General features: G+C 48.2%; 1 pseudogene; it reads left to right on the forward strand.

The window, feature by feature from the left end:
- Positions 1 to 9618, forward strand: part of LOC109746203 (probable cytokinin riboside 5'-monophosphate phosphoribohydrolase LOGL7) — a 46887-nt pseudogene extending 37269 nt beyond the window's left edge.
- Positions 9619 to 17817: the final 8199 nt, after the last annotated feature.

A 17817-nucleotide genomic window follows, 5' to 3' on the forward strand; every position in this document is an offset into this window, starting at 1 on the left:
CAATATTTAAAAGTACACATGTGTAACATGGAAACTATCTATTTGCTAGAAATAAGGCGTATGTGCACATACATAATTGAGCCAAAGAAATTGACATGCATAAATATGGACGGTGGAATAGTTGCATTTATAGATTAGTGCACAAGTAGTACATAATTAACACATGAAAGACTTCATGAACTGGCTTGGTTTAATGATATTTGATACTTGTTACAGGTGTAATTCTGATTGGAATCAGAAAAATGGCTTCATTATACTCCTCCGTGTTTCACACAAGGGGGGTTTGTTCTATCTACTGGAATGAAGAAACCATTATTCTTTCTGACAGCGGCAATACTGCTTCTCCAACATTGTTAGACCCTGATAAGTTTCAGAAGGAAATTGGTAAAGGAGCTATGGGGTGTCTCACTGCTCATATTGATGAGATATGTGGCTGTGATCATCTAGATAATATACTGGGGAAAATTGGCTACATGAAATGTTTTGATTTTGTGTCAGCCCATAATTATTAAGGGAGCAATCACTTCCTTTGCAAAATGGAAATCTGTACAGAATTTGCAAATGGATCATCTATGAACATGTGTGCAAACTGATCATCTATGAACATGTGTGCAAATTAATTCATCTACATAAACTAAAATGAATCAGGAACTGCAACATTTTGTCACTGTCCTGGGGAAGCCAATGGAGAATCCTGCCATATATCCATTGTTTAACCCACTTTTTTCATTAATGTATCCCTGCCATGAACATTTTCTTGTATTTGGGTTCATTACCCCACTTCTTTCATTAATGTATCCCTTGTGAAACTTATGCTCATCTAGTTAACAAGACAAACCCCAATGCCATGAAAAAAAATAGAGTATCTGCTGGAATCGGAATGTGAATCAGATTTAAAATTCCACATCCAACATGAAGAACTATGCTACATCCCTACAATCCTACATACGTACAACTAGCACGCCCTAATGAATTTGATGCTCATCTAGTTAACAAGAAAAACCTCAATGCCATGAAAAAAACCAGAGTATCTGCTGGAATCAGATTTAAAAATCCAGATCCAACATGCAGATCTACGCTAAATCCCTACAATCCTACATATGTACAACTAGCACGCCCAAGTGAAATTGATGCTCATCTAGTTAACAAGAAAAACCCCAATGTCATGAAAAAAACAGAGCAAAAAACAGAGTACTACCACAGATAGCTCGTCGATGGCATCCTCGTCGAAGTCGCTGCCCTTCCTGCAATCTACGTCGAACTCCTTTATGGCGTTCTCCTCGTAGAGCTCTTCGATTTCGTCATGCACCTTGCGCTTAAGCCTTCTCATCTCCTCCTCCTCCAGATCTTCCCCGACCTTCTGCTCGTCGACGGGTGCCTCACGGCTGCGATGGCAGTAGGAGCAGGCACAACGGTCGCTGCACCGCCAGCTTTCACCGCTACGGCGGACTCAGCCGCTCCACCCACGGCTGCAGCCACGGCAGCAGACTGCTCTGCTCCGATGGTTGCCTCCGGCTCGTCCGCCGCATCTTCACGCCCGCGTTTCATCGTCGGTCGAAGACAGGAGGAGGGAGGCGTAGGAAGGGAGGAGGGTGGTGAGGAAGGAGGAGAGGGTGGTGAGGTGGTGAGGAAGGAAGAGAGGGTGGTTAGGTTCGGGAGAGGACGAGGGTTTTCTACCCGATTTGGGGAAGAAATGCACTGCTCCTGCCTGTTGGAGTTACCGAGAAGCCGCGGGTGCCGATTTGACTTGACACACCCACCCGGCCGTCCCCATTCCACGTGGGGACGTGGCGGTCGTGCACGTGGTCGTGCACCTCCTGCGGTTTGCCATCAATTGCTATCGGTCTCACAAGTGGGTCCCCTTGTCATCCACACAACCACGCCACCACATGTACCACATTTTTCTTTCTCCCCGTCTCGACCACTCCACATCTTTCTTTCTCCCCTTCTCGACCAGCGCCGCCGCCGCCATCTCCCGACGACCCCTCTCTTCGCTGCCGGTGCGCGGCCGCCGCCAACTCCGGCAAGTACGTGAGATCTCCCCTCTTCTTCCCTTCCCCAACCGCGTCTCCCTACGGAGGCGGATCTGAGCCGATTGGCTGTTGCCGGCCGGAGCTCGTCGGATCTCTCGATGTCATGTCTGATCTAGATCCAAAAGTTGAAAACGGTTTGGACTGGGTTGGATGACGAGCATGTATAGTTCGGTTTGGTCTAGATTCTAAATGAAAATATCTGGATTGGTTTGGTTTTGATGTGTGCCGTGGATTGGACTCGTTTTAGTTTGGATGCCGAACTATTCCCAGATTTAGATGAGACGGGCATTGCCATTGTCATTGTCATTGCTTTATTACGTAGATGATAGTAAATAGATTGATTGGCCATTGCCAGTATAGGTTATCACTATGATTTATTATATGTATGATCTTTGTATTGTACTATGTACAATTCAACTTAGAGTTCAACATGTTCTGTGTAGAATGGAGGAAGCACCATGTGGACGCTGCAACTCACGGTGCCGGACCAGCCTTTCTACTGCCACGCTGTTCGGCATCTACTTCCAGCCTTCTTTTGTTGTTGCAGTGGTAACAATTTATATGAACCTTCTGACAGTACATTCTTTTTTTTGCTATTTCCACTAATGTATTGTGTCTGTTATTTGTTTTTATCTTACACAGGTCGTACCATGCAATGTGAGATTGCCATTCAATGAGCTCATCGGAGACACCGTGACCTTCGACGCTCTTGGGGGCCCATACACTATGCAGGTCGAGAAGGGGCGAAAGATGACCCAGATAGGAGGAGATGATTGGGATCGTCTCATCGCCCGCATGCGTCTTAGTGGGGGTGAATTGATCCGCTTCTCCTTCATAAGAGATAGGCCCAGGATTTCTGTTATCTATCTAAATTTGATTCCGTATAGTGAGGATGAAGTTCATGAGGAGGAAGATGGTGCTGATTCAGATGATGACGATTCAGATGATGATGAGAACCCACTTGTTGAATACCTGTATGCCCACGGACTCAGACTGGGCAACGAGGAAATCGGCAACCTCTGGGACATGCTTCCGCTACGTGAAGACTACCTAGGGAAGCCATTCGTGACCCGCCTCACAAGGACGAATGTTAAACGGCATATCATGGTATGTTACTTAGTGTGGTAATTACATGATATGCATGCTTAGTTAGTGTAGTAGTTCATATGATATGCATGTTGTAGTACTGTGATGAGAGGCCTAGTTTAGAATTCATTTAATGAAGAATTTTATGACATGCATGTAGTGTAGTAATATGCGATGATATGCTTAGTGTACGCAGTAATCTAATGATATGCCTAATTACTGTAGTAATTTGATGCTTGGCGTATAGTGTAGTGATGTGATGATATATATGCTCAGTGTTGAATCCAATGATATATGTGTCTTGAAGTGTATGCTTTGTTGATAATTGCACGTGACATGATCATATATCATGTCAACTGTTTTCAGAAATTACCTAAGAGGTTACTTGATAGTTGTGGCATCGACCCGGACGAAGAAGGCATGGCTGCTGGACTACGCCTTACCAGAACGGGCTCCATCACCAGCTGTGCCTATGCAGTGGACACGGACGGTCGCACTGTCTTGAGAAGGGCAGGCTGGAAGAAGTTCCTTCGTGGCAAGAATCTTTGGGTAGGACAGGCCATCCTACTCACTGTTGCGAACACCAATCGCCATGACTTGAGGATGATGATCACCATCCACCTCATTTAGAACTTGTTATGTTAGCTCTTGTTTGCGAGTACTTGTCGTGTATTACCGTACCTATATCTACTCATATCTAGGTACTATTGCTTGTGATGGATTGCAACTATTATTAACTGGTAACTAATGCTCTACTAGCTATGATTATTCCACTGTGTGATGTTTTATTGACTGTAGTGTGACATGGTAACTGTTATATATGGTAGAGGCTGGTCTCTAAGACCTTGTACAATGCAAGGTGCTTAGGGATGTGCTTAGAAAAATAAAGCGGTTTTTTCTGAAGCACCAGTGCCTATTTCTACAAGAGAGATGCCTAGTTAAGCGTCTACCTTGTACAAATAAGCACCGGTGCTTAAGGAAAACCTGGTTTATTTCTCTAAGCACCTCTCCTAAGCACCCTGCATTGTACAAGGCCTAATTGGACCGACATGTTGAACTAGTATCAATGGTAGAGGCTGGCTGCCACAAAGTTCCATTCACAAGCTACTATGAATTTGAAATAATGCATAAACAAAATACGAAGCTTTTCTTAAGCACAGGTGCTTATTTGTACAGGGTAGACGCTTAACTAGGCGTCTCTCCTGTAGAAATAGGCACCAGTGCTTCAGAAAAACCCTGTTTATTTTTCTAAGCACCACCGTACGCATCAAGCATTGTACAAGGCTTATCATGCATCACCAAAATAGTATTAACAACTTGGAACACTAAACCAGAGTACCAGCAAACTCTTAAGATAAACGGCAGATCAACCACCGCACATCATAAGTTCAGACACACCATAGGACATAAGTTCAGACACACCGAACAACAAAGAAACATAGATATCATAAAAGGACACTGCGCTAGCAACTTGAAGGCAGACTTTGATCTCTCTTCATGCCGCGTAGTGGCAGTGGTAGTAGGGGTCAGCCTCTTGTGCTTCTGAAATTTCCACACCTGAAGTGATGTTGTCTATTATCTTCCAAGCCTTGTAGATGGCGTACGCATCCTTCGCTGCGTACTCGATGAGGTAGTCTAGCAGCGGGCTGATCCCCCACAGTTTATGGTCTTCGGTCCTGTTGATCTTCTTCTTCATGTTTTGGTAAAATGGGTGGATGACGCTGGCTGCAACATCACCCAAGGAGTCGTACTGCTTCTTTCTGCCGGCATATGGAACTCTATAGTTTTTCTGAATGTCGATGTACTTTTCGGGGTTGATCTCCAAACCAGACATCTTCAGCATCTCTTTGTCATTATGAATGCTGAAACCGGCAAAGGTGAACAACTTCTTCTCCTGGAGGAAGCTCTTGAGGCGCTTGGGCCTTCAAGGGGAGAGACATATTGAAGATTAGTAGTAATTTTGAAGATTTAGGAGTTGTTTGGTTTGTGACTAAGTTTGCCAAAGATTGCCACACCTAAGGTTAGGCAAGTTTGACCAACTTAGGTGTGTGTTTGGTTCAAGCCACACCTTAGGCAAGCCACACTTGGGTCCCACATGGCATACACACAAAAAGTGTGGCAAGATTCCCTTAGGCTTGCCAACTTGTGGCCCTCATTTTGATGAACTAACCTTAGGCAAACTTGGCAAAAAATTGTGGCAGAGTGTGACAATGCTAGTGCTATAACCAAACAATACGAGTGATGAATGCATGAAGTACATGATGTTATTTCTCTTTTTGGATCATACAGTTGAAAATAACACTACAGCAAACTACTTCACTACATCAACTTCAGAAACAACTTTTAATACATCTAGTCCAGTGCATCCACACCGGTAGACACAACACTAATGCATCAATATCAGAAACTACACTAGTATATCAGAAACTACACTAGTAGACACAACATTAATACATCTAGTCCAGTGCATCAACTTCAGAAAATAACACTAATGCATCCACAGCGGTAGACACAACACTAATGCATCAAGATCAGAAACTACACTAGTATATCAAGTTTGGTGATTAATCTGGTGCAAGATTTTAAGATACTAATCCAGTGCATCAGGGTAAAAATCTATGCCAGTGCATGTACTTGAGAAACCACACTAGTGCGTCCACTTCACAATCTACACTAGTACATGTAGTTGAGAAACTAGGGTATATGAGTAGGATGGCTCACCATTTTGTGGCCGCAGCGATGTGGTAGACCAGGCAGAGTTCATCCACGCATAACTGCAGAACTGCTGCGTACTGCGGAGGTTCGTCATCCCTGGTATACTCCACATCAACGCCGACGAATCTAGGATACCTGCCGACGGCTTTCATGAAGAGCCTCGTGAGCATTTCGTCGGCAGTGTCTGGATTGCTGGTGCAGACGACCTCCAGCGTCTCTTTGCCGTGGAGTTCCACCTTGTCAAATTTGGTGGTGTAGTCGCGCTTCTCACCGGGGACCTGAACGTCGTCTTCCTTGATGCTCTGCTCTTCCTTGATGCTCTGGTTGGACGTCTCGCCACAGTGACGCTTGGTAGACGGCTCCTCCGCCATTGCCCTTCTCCAGCGACGGCCGTTTTGAGACAGAGACGGTGGTTGCAGTTTGTGGAGTAGATGGACGTGGTTCGCATAATGAGGGAGGAATGGAGGAGAAGGTGCCTTTTTGAGTTCTGGGGGAGGCGGTTCGTCGCGTGAGGGAGGCGCTCGTCGTTATCGTGATCGTGGGGGTCGTGGGGCTCGTGTTTTTCGTCTTCCATTCTGTAACCACCCACGGGCCTGCATCGTGGCCCATATCACTGGGTTTGTAGTCGTATGCAGGCCGTGGTGTGTGAGAAAACTCATGTTAGGTAGGTGGGCTTTTCTCCTCCTTCACCCGGTGGCCGTGATGTAATCATGAGAAGCAAGTTTGCTAAGGTTGTAAACGGACCCAATATTTTTCTACATCTTTGTATCAACATGAAAAGCAATCATGACTAGTTTGCTAAGGTTGTCGGCATTTGTATGGATTTTATAAGGTTTTTGCAACGATAAAATGCTTAAAACACTTCTGACATGTTGTGATGTTTTCGGTATTTAGTGGTCTACTCGCTGGGATTATTCCACTGTGTGATGTTTTGTACGTGCCAGGTTGTAGTATGAAATGCTAACTGTTCTATATGGTAGTGGTTGGTCTCTAATTGGACCGACATGTTGAACTAGTATCAATGGTAGAGGCGTTTCATTGTGCGCCACATCCAACAGTTCACATAATTAATTATCCAAAGATTAAGGTATCAAACCCTTGGTCATACAAAGCAACATTTCGTTCCTAAAAATTAAGGTACTTCCACATTCAAACTAACTAATACTTCAAATTCGAAGGAACTACTTAATACATTAACAGCACATAGGGAAGTAGCCCTGGTCCAACGGCTTGAGAAAGGACGAACAAAAGCTGAAAGAAGAAGGATCAACCAGTAGCAGCACCATCAGCCTCCCAGCCTCACAACTTCAGCCAGCCTGGTGAACTCCAGGTTTTTTCCTGCAAAACACACATGGGATGTTGGAGGCAAGAAAATAAATTTGCCAGGGGTCTTGTCATGGCATCTAATCGCACGGAATGCTAGTACAAATGATGGAGAACAAAACATCCAACATGAGCAAATTCATAGGAGTTCTAGATCCATGGATACCATCAAGAAAAAATGCTCAGTTCTAATTCAGACACAACACTTGGTGAAAACATGCATATTCATATCAGCAACATTGATATGGCATCTTTGCAAGCTTGGGTCAGTGACTTGTCTTGTGTTTCATGGCATGACAATAATTTTAACAATAAATAGACATGAAATTGACCCAAACTCATGTACAAAGTTAGGACATATGATGCATGGATTAATTCACAAATACATGACAAAATGCCAACTTCGTATAGAATTTGCAGTACTGAAATATTTCAGTGTGTACCGGTGTGTACTGAAACTGCAGTACTGAAATAATTCAGTGTGCATCGGTGTGTACTGAAATTGTAGTAACGAAATATTTTATTGCCTACCGGTGTGTACCGAAATATTTTAGTGTCTACCACTACAACATTACAAATTTTGCCTAGGGCAGTACCGAAATATTTCAGTGCCTACCGGTGTGTACCAAAATATTTCAGTGTCCACCACTACAACATTACAAATTTTGCCTAGGGCAGTACCGAAATATTTCAGTGCCTACCGGTGTGTACCAAAATATTTCAGTGTCCACCACTACAACATTACAAATTTGGCCTAGGGCAGTACCGAAATATTTCAGTGCCTACCGGTGTGTACCGAAATATTTCAGTGTCTACCACTAGAACATTACTAATTTTTCCTAGGGTTCATATGATGCCTAGGGTTCACATACATCATAATCATCCTCCAAATCCATGTACTCAAATATTCATGCAATTCATTGAGATTAAAATGCCATATAGTATTCCCTCTCTGAGCTATGACGATCAGTATCACCACGATGTAAGCACGAGCAGTAGGAAGATGAGGAGTGGGGAAGCTTACTCTAAACATAGCTACTGCCGCCGTTCAGACGAGGAGAGCAGCGAGGGAAGCGTGGAGAACGGCGGGGAAGCAAGGTCGCGACCACTGTCCTCCTCATCTTGTGCTTCGGAGTCTCCGATGACTCGGTTGGAGGCTGCACAATCTGCAACGGCACCTCGTGCACGGTGGGTTCCTGATCCAGTGGATGCTCTACCCTGGATCTGAACGCCCACCACCTCCACCTGGTCCACTTGCTGGACGAATTGGCCTACTCCATCGCCCAGAGGAGGATCTCGATCTTGTGAATCGGTTGTGCGGGCGGGGGGCAAAGCTTTGCCCTCTCCTTCTTCGTCAAATTCTTGAGAGTGGCCATTGCCGTCCAGCTCATCTGCCTTGTGTTGTCAAACCAAGAACGGATCTCCCTCAACCTGGCCAACTTGACCTGGTCGCCGCCGGCAATCTGCATGAAGTCGGTGTTCTCGCCGCCGGCCATCAGCTCGATCTACCGATTCTTGCTTCGATGGAAGAGGGGGTGGGGGTGGGTGGGGGGGGGGGGTTTGCCTGAGTGGAGAGAAGTTGTAGCGGCGAGAAGGAGGAGATGACTGCGGTGGACTTGGAGGAGAGGGCGGAGATGGCCGTCGATGAGTAATTGTGGAAGGTGTAGCACCATGGCAGCGGTTTTGCATTCGACGAGAGGGGCGGCGCGTGCAAATTTTCCTAGGACTAAACTGCCCCTATATTAAAACGCGTCCCCACCTTGTCACGAGTACCGGCCCCACTCGTTTTAGTACTTTCGCGTACTTTCATCGGAGTACTACCCAGTACTTCGTATTTGTCTGCCGTTAGATCGACATCAACGAACGGTTCTAAAAAAAGCCCAACCACTCTAAAACTTGTAATGACTCAGATATATTATGTACTTTTACCTCTCATGTGAAGAGGTGGGGGGGGGGGGGGGGGGGGGTAAGAGGGACCATGCTAAAATTTGCCTTACGCCAAACCTAAATGAACCGAGATTTCCTTCGCTTATAAAAATCATATCAATATAGGACTGCCTGCTAAATGATGATGGTTAGTATGATCCCCTGCTTGCATTGTTTGACAAAGGCGCCGGAGAGGGCTTCACCAACCCAGATTGTACAGACATACTTGTCTCGGCGCCAACCGCCACTGAATTGTTGACAAAGATGGAGGTGATTTGATAATTTTGTTGTGACATCTATCTTTATATTCCTGTACTACGTTCTCAAATGTGTTTACATGTCCTTTTTTCTTCTCTGTGTGTCCAGTAATACACTTGGTCGCACCAGGAGGTTTCCCCAGCGAAGAGTTGGGAGATCTCAGAGCTTGGTTACACAAAAGCACCACTGACAAATGGATGAACTTTACCATTCATTCCACTGATATGATGATGCACTTTTTTTTTTCTTTGATATTTTTCCTATGTGCCAAAAGAAATTCAACATCACGATTGGGATATTATTTTTGTCTTGTGTTTAACTGTACGTTGTGCTTGTCATTGCAATGTATGGTTTCAAGTTTGAATTGCATTGCGAAGTGTATGTTTGTTCTTCTTGCTGTCTACGGTGAACTCGATCCAGTCATAGGTGTACATATAGAAGCAGCTGAGACATATTATACGTGATGTATACCTTTTTTTTCACAATTTACAAGCATTGCAAAAAAACCTAGCCCTGTCTGGTGCGACTCGGCGGCGTCTACCCATCGAGTCTGCGGCACATGGGCTCGCAGCACATGCAAGAATGTTTGGAGATCATATCACACTTAGAGATGTGCCTAGCCGATTGCGGAATATTGCTTGTAATGAACATGTGACAATGGAAATGTAATGGGTGTCTTACCCCTAAAAACAAAATCGTAAATAAGTCAAAGTAGCTATTATAAATTAAGTAATTGACTGGCCAAAATCCATCTTGTGATCTTGTGGACAACTCCATTGTGGTCATATTTTCGTACCCACATTTACATAAATATGTTTGTATACCTTCTCTAGAGGGATAGTTTCATAGTTTTCAATAACTGAGAAAACGTGATCTATTATCTAGAGTTTAACCAATATAACGAGTGTATTCCACTTTTTAGTTCTTAGTTGGCCATCTGAAAGCTATTATCCCATTTCATGAGAATTCTACCAAATTACTCATTTAGTTGAAATATATCTACATTTTATCATATATAAATTCTGTACCCACTATGACAGCTCGAGATCGCATGTTGGCAGCCATGACATGCCACATCGAATAGGCCACGACTGCCCCCACAATACAGCAGAGTGGATGTTGTTGCCTCGACTAAAGCCGTACATAGTATACAGTAACAAATGCAATTAATCAAAATGTAGGTGCCATATCAAATTCTCACTCGTTCTCTCCCAAGAGAAGGTAATATAAGTCAGCCGAAGAAGCATCGATCCCATGCTATGCTCAATACTAGAGGATTTCCAACTATACTTTTTCAAAACCATTTTGTTGTTATCTACGTCTCCATGTACATAGCAAAAAAAAAAAAAAACAAAGGCATGCTAGGATTTAGAGGCATTAGGAGTGACACTTCCACGGAAATCTCAGACACTGTATGCTCCACGTGTCTACTATAATCTGAATTTACTATCCAGAACTTCTGTCCCTGTACGTGTGTGTCTATTATTATCCTGCTCGTGTTGCCGGTCTGCTTATGACCCAATTTTCTAATCATGCTTATTCCATTGAAAATTGAGCATTAGTAAAATAGAGTTGCTCACAGTGTAGCTAGTATTAACTGATCTGGTGGTAGTACCGCTTGTTGGTTGCGCTGAGTGCCAGACAATGTTACTCATTTTGAAGCAGCTGACTGCAATTCTTTCTGAGGAATAAAATCCACATTATCTGGCAAAAAGAAAGAAAATATCACGTAATGTCTTTTTACGAAAAAGATAAGATCTATTATAAAGATTCATTAGAAGTACAAAACACTTCAAACATAATAAAAATTACATCCACATCTATGAACCACCGAGCGACCACTGCTGCCGCCAGAGCAAGCCGCCGACGTGCAGCTCCGCTCTCATATCAGAGCAGGTTTGACCTTGTCAATGATAGCCGGGAAGTTTTCATGCACGAGCCCGTAAGGACCAGCGCCCCGGAGCCGCAGTCGTGGCTGTCGAATCCTTGAATCGATCTGAAGAATCTGACACCAAATATCGTTGTTGCGTAGCACGACGAGAAACCCTAACCTCGCCGCCTCGAAGCGCTGGCAGGAATCTACGCCGGAGCTTCGTCTAATCCGTCCCAACGGACGAATTTGAGGAGGATCAGAGCCCGAAAGATTGACTCGAAGAAGAAGCGTCGCCGTCCGTGCAAATACCGCCCCTGCGAGGACTAAAACCCTACCTATTTGCTAGTTGGATCCGAGGCACCAAAAATCCCCTGCCCGCCACCGGCCGTCGGAGCAGCGGGCGAAAGCGGGAGGGGGGAAATCCACGGGCTCGTCGGTGGAGATTATGGAGAAGAAGGCTTTTCCTAGTCGCCTTGTGAGAGGGGAAAGAAAAGCTCTCATGTCGAGGGATTCTAATATCACGTACTAACCCATCAAATCATTGAGCTGGTATACCTCCGAATTATGTCATTTAGTATTCGACCTGCTTAGAAACTAAACATAGTACAACTAGTATCATCTGTGTATAAATGGATTTGGACATTGAACTGGTCGTTCCTTTTTTTTTTTTTGCATTTCCAGGTGCGGAGGGACGTCGACCTGGTCTACGGCGGCGGCAGCATCGGCCTCATCATAGGCCTCATCGCGCGGACAGTGCTCGACAGCGGCCGCGTTGTCGTCGAGTGTACAACGCTTCCTCTGCACTACTCCGCAGAGTGCTCTGCTCTGCTCATCATGTACAAGTTTTCCTCTGCTTCTTGCAGAGTGCTCTGCTCTGCCCGTCTAACACATGCACCGACTGTTTCTTCGTTCGATCTCTTGGCAGGGTGATTTTCAGGGCTCTCATGCTCTACGTAGCATTGTTTATGTCCAGTCCATCAGACTAAGAGCATCTAAATCCGGACTCGACAAATCCGGCCCTCTATACAACCGCGGACTAGTCCAGACAAGCTTGTGGACGCATCCGGACGAGCCCTTGTATCTCGCTCCTGGCATCTTCATATCTTAAATCCAGACTCTCAAATTTATGCAAATCTATGCATGTCGATCATACACATTAATGTCACACCTAAGTAACAAATGTTGGTATTGAAAATTAATAGTGTTTACATAAATTTTATTTTAAATGCACAACTCAAACTTCAGCTCTTTGGTTTCCACTGTGGATCCACATATGCTTCACAAGATCGTTGAGTAGCTGTGCGTGCAGATGATGATCTGAAAGATTCTAATGCATCCGTAGTGTTGAACATGTGTACATGTACGTAGGCCTAGGTTTTGTATGCCGCACCTGTAGTATCTCTCTCCCTCTGCATTTACTTGTATCTTGGAAGACAAGACACCGGTCGCACCCCTTGTACCTATATATATGTGCCTAGTGCACGATCAATCAATTATCGATGCACCAAATCATTCTCTACATGATATCTATCGCAAGTCGATCTCCCCGCTTCCGCTAACCCTGGCCCTAGCCGCCGCCGCCTCGGGCCGCCGCAATTTGCCGCCGCCGCCGCCCCACGCCGCCGCCGCTACCCACCTCCCCGCCTTCTCCACCCCGCCGCGCGCGCCCTCCCGCCGCACCGCCCGATCCACCCCGCCGCGCCGCCCCCTTCCCACCTCTTCGTTGCCATGTCGTCCAACGCCTCCACCTACTCCAACCGCTTCGCCGTCGACCTTGCGAAAATCCGCAACATCAACGTCCATGCACGCGTTCCCGTCGTCCTCGACGCCTCCAACTCCACGTACTTCGCGTGGAAGACGTACTTCACGCTGCTCTTCCGCGAGAACAACCTCGTGGATCACGCGGATGGCACCGTTGACTCCCGCGCCATGGTGGATGACGCTGAGTGGACCGCGATCGACGCCACCATCATCCAGTGGTTCTTCACCATCATCTCCAAGGACCTGTTCCACACAGTCGTGAGCGCCGGCGACGACGCCCGCACCTTGTGGGTCAAGCTGAACGGCCTCTTCACCGACAACAAGCTTCAGCGCCGCGTTTTTTTGCAGCAGGAATTTTTTGACCGTCACCAGGATGAACAGTCAATTGATGACTACTGCCACCGCCTGAAGACGTTAGCAGATGAGCTCCGCGACATTGGCGCCAAGGTTGATGACGACCTCCTCCTCAGCACGCTCACCGCTGGCCTCATCGAGGACTTCGGCAACGGCGCCTCCAACCTCACCTTGATGCCGGAGCCCTCCTTCCCCAAGTTTGTGGTGTACTTGCGGTTGGAGGAGTGCTGGATGAAGGGGGTCAAGAAGCGCGTGCAGCATCATGCCCTCGCTGCCGGCACCTCCCGTGGCGCCCCACCAGCGCCGCGCCAGCAGCCGCCACCCCCGCGCCTCCGGGGTACTTCCCCCTGCTGCCCACGCCCCCCGCCCCTCCCGCTGCCCCCTAGCAGCCCGGTGGTGGGCGCCGCGGCAACCGCTGCGGGGGCGGCCGCAAGCAGCAACAGGCGCCGGGGGGGGGGGGCTCGTCAGCAACAGCAGCAGGTCAACCCTCCGTAGACGTACGGCACCAACCCGTGGACCGGCGTTGTCCACGCGTACTCGATGCCGGTCCCTCGGGCTCCCACTCCGGGCATCCTTGGGCCTCGTCCAGCGAGCCATCAGGCCCTCTTCGCCGCGCAGAACGTCGCTCCCTACAGCGGCTATGGTGCCGAGCCTTAGCCCGCGCCCGCCTCCGGGGCCGCGCCCGCCTACGGCGCCGCCGCCGCGCCAGCCTTCGGCGCCGCCCCCGCGTCAGCTTACGGCGCTGCCCCCGCGCCGGCCTACGGAGGGTTTTACCCTCCTCAGGTGCCGCCGCCGTGGGACCCGGACCTTCTCGCTGCCCTGCACTCCGCCCCGTCACCGAGTTCCTACGGTGGCGGTGGTGACTGGTACATGGACTCGGGCGCCACCGCTCACATGACTGCTCATCCCGATAACCTCACGTCTGCAACTCCTGTTCATACTCCCACTCGCATCACCGTTGGTAACAGTTCCTCTCTACCCATTACACATGTCGATCATATGTCGTTTCCTTCTACTTGTACTCCTGTTAACATGTCTAATGTTCTTGTGTCTCCCAACTTAGTCACTAATCTAGTTTCTGTTCGTCGTCTTGCTCGTGAGAATCCTATAACTGTGGAATTTGACGATATCGGCTTTTCTGTGAAGGACGCCCGTACACGGATGGTACTCCACCAATGTGACAGCCCGGACGAGCTTTACCCGGTGCATCCGTCCGGCGCCACCACCACCCGTTGTCCCACCGCCTTCACCGCTAGTGACGATCTTTGGCACGCCCGCCTCGGTCACCCCAACTCCACCGTTATGCGTCAGATTCTTCAGAGTTTTTCTTTCTCATGTAATAAGGTTGACGACCACACTTGTGAGGCTTGCCGTCTTGGCAAGCACGTTCGTCTCCTCTTTAGCGAGTCTACAAACATTTTCACTTTTCCGTTTCAGTTATTGCATAGTGATGTTTGGACGTCCCCGGTTGCGAGCAACACGGGCTATCTATACTATTTGGTGATATTGGATGATTTTACCCATTATGTGTGGACATTTCCTCTTTGTCGCAAGTCCGACGCTCTTGCCACACTCACCGCTTTTTATTTATATGTCACCACACAGTTCGGTCGTCCCATTCTCGCCTTGCAAACTGACAACGGCAAGGAGTTTGACAACATCGCCGTCCGCAATCTTCTTGCGTCGCACGGCACCATTTTCGCCTCACTTGTCCCTACACGTCACAACAGAATGGTCGCGCCGAGCGCGTCATTCGCACCCTTAATGACTGTGTCCGCACATTGCTCTTCTACTCCTACGTGCCTCCTCGGTTCTGGCTAGACGCGCTCGCGACCGCCAGCCTTCTCATTAACATTCGCCCGTTTCGTTCGCGCTGGAACTACAGTCCTCACCAGCTCCTCTTCGGTGCGGTTCCATCTTATGACGGTCTTCGCATTTTTGGGTGTCTCTGTTATCCTAGCACTGTGTCCACTGCTCCTCACAAGCTCGCTCCCCGGTCGCTTCCATGCATCTTCCTTGGTTATCCTCCCAACACCAAAGGTTACCGGTGCTATGATCCAGTGTCCCACCACGTTTTCACTTCGCAGCATGTGTACTTTGATGAGCTGGTGTTCCCGTTTCAGCAGGTACCGTCACCCTCGGCGTCTCCCGCAGTGCGGTTCGCCCCTGCCTCCTCCTCTGGCTAACCGACCAGCCGCGCACTTGGCTCGGCCTTGCCCGCGCTCCCCGCGCTGGCGGCCCCTGTCGCCGCGACCCCCACCGTGGCCCCTGTCGCCGCGGCACCCTCGACGGCCCCCATCGTCGCGGCCCCCTCGGTGGCCCCCTCGGCAGGCCCCGTCGCCACGGCCTCCTCGGCCGCCCCTGTAGCCGTGGCTCCCTTGGCTGCCCCCACCGCGGCCCCCTCGGCGGCCCTCGCCGGGGCCCCCTCGGCCGCCCCCGTCGTCGTGGCTGCACCTCTCACCAGTGTGGTCACTCGGGCTCGGATTGGGACACTTCGTCCTAGCACGCGCTACACGTCTGACGAGTACGCGTGTGCTGCATCTACCTCGGCACCGTCTCCACTCCCCACCTCCGCTCCCACAACTTTTCGGGATCCGAACTGGCTTGCTGCGATGCGTGAGGAGTTTGACGCCCTGTAGCGCAACCGTACGTGGTAGCTTGTCCCGCGGCCTCCCCGTGCCAATGTGATCACTGGCAAGTGGGTCTTTGATAATCCCCAAGTGCAAGGAATCATGGTAGAAATTTCCAAAGGTGTAAGTGATAAGTATGGAGTGTCGAACCCACAAGGAGCTAAAGGTAAGATCAATATTCTCTCAAGCCCTATCTGCCACTGATACGACTCTACATACACCGAACGTTTGCTTCCAACTAGCAACGAGAAATAAAACTATGTTGTGGGTATGAAGAGGATAACTTTGTATGATATCGGAGAGCTAAAATATAAAAGTAGGTGCTGTTATCATAAAGTTAGAATATATTACTAAATATTATAAATAGCGAGTGTGGAACAATGGTGGATCGGTATGCGGAATTGTCCTAGGCAATTATTAACAAGACCGGTAGTCGTCATTGCAATTTCATATGAGGGAGAGGCATAAGCTAACATACTTTCTCTACTTGGATCATATGCACTTATGATTGGAACTCTAGCAAGCATCCGCAACTACTAAAGATCATTAAGGTAAAACCCAACCATAACATTAAAGCATCAAGTCCTCTTTATTCCCATACGCAACAATCCCTCTTACTCGGGGTTGTGTTTCAGTCACTCACCAACCCACTATAAGCGAATCATGAACGTATTGCAACACCCTACAGCGGGAATCCCTCACGCTTGCGCGACACGGAGGGCACCATAGGACACCACCAAAATAAAACATACAACTCGTACCAATCTATATCATCAATCAACCCAAGGACAAAAGATATCTACTCAAAACATCATCGGATGGCAACACATCATTGGATCATAATATGTAGCATAAAGCACCATGTTTAAGTAGGGATTACAGCGGGGTGCGGGAGAGTGGACCGCGTAAAAGAAATGAGGATGGTGATGAAGACGATCACCGTGGCGATGATTCCCCTCCCGATGGCACTCCGGCGCCACCGGAAGAGAGGAGGAGAGGTTCTCCCCCTTGTGCTTCCTCCTCCATGGCCTCCCCCCTAGATGGGGAAAGGTTCTCCCTCTGGTCCTTGGCCTTCATGGCGATGATGGCCTCTCCGGGATACTCCTCCATGGCCACCGGTGATGATGGCCCCCTCCGGCAGGCTGCCGGAGAGGGCCTAGATTGATTCCCCGTGGCTACAGAGGCTTGCGACGGCGGAACTTCTGATCTAGGTTTCTTTCTGGAAGTTTGGGTACATATGAGAGGTGTTGGCATTGATTTCACGTCAAGGGGGGGTTTTCGGGCTGTCCACGAGGCAGGGGGCGCGCCCCGACCCTCGTGGGCAGCCCGGGACTCTTCTGGCCTACTTCCGGTACTCCGTGGGCTTTTTCTGGTCCAAAAATGATCTCCATCAAGTTGCACGCCAATTGGACTCTGTTTGGTTTTCCTTTCCTGCGATACTCTAAAACAAGGAGAAAATAGAAACTGGCACTGGGCTCTAGGTTAATAGGTTAGTCCCAAAAATCATATAAAAGTGTATAATAAAGCCCATTAAACATCCAGGATAGATAATATAACAGCATGAATACTTCATAAATTATAGATACGTTGAAGACGTATCAGTCTTCCGCCACAAGACTCGCCCCGACGGCTCTCTCGAGCGCTACAAGGCGTGTTGGGTGGTGCGCGTCTTTCGCTAGCGTGCCGGCGTGGACTTCACCGACACCTTCGCCCCGGTTGTCAAACCGGGCACGATTCTCGCTGTCCTCCAGCTTGCTATTTCTCGTGCCTGGCCAGTTCACCAGCTCGATGTGTCTAATGCTTTTTTGCATGGCCATCTCGACGAGCAGGTGTTTTGTCAGTAGCCTACTGGTTTCGT

Source organism: Aegilops tauschii, chromosome 1 (genome assembly GCF_002575655.3).
Source record: "Aegilops tauschii subsp. strangulata cultivar AL8/78 chromosome 1, Aet v6.0, whole genome shotgun sequence".
Lineage (NCBI taxonomy): Eukaryota > Viridiplantae > Streptophyta > Magnoliopsida > Poales > Poaceae > Aegilops > Aegilops tauschii.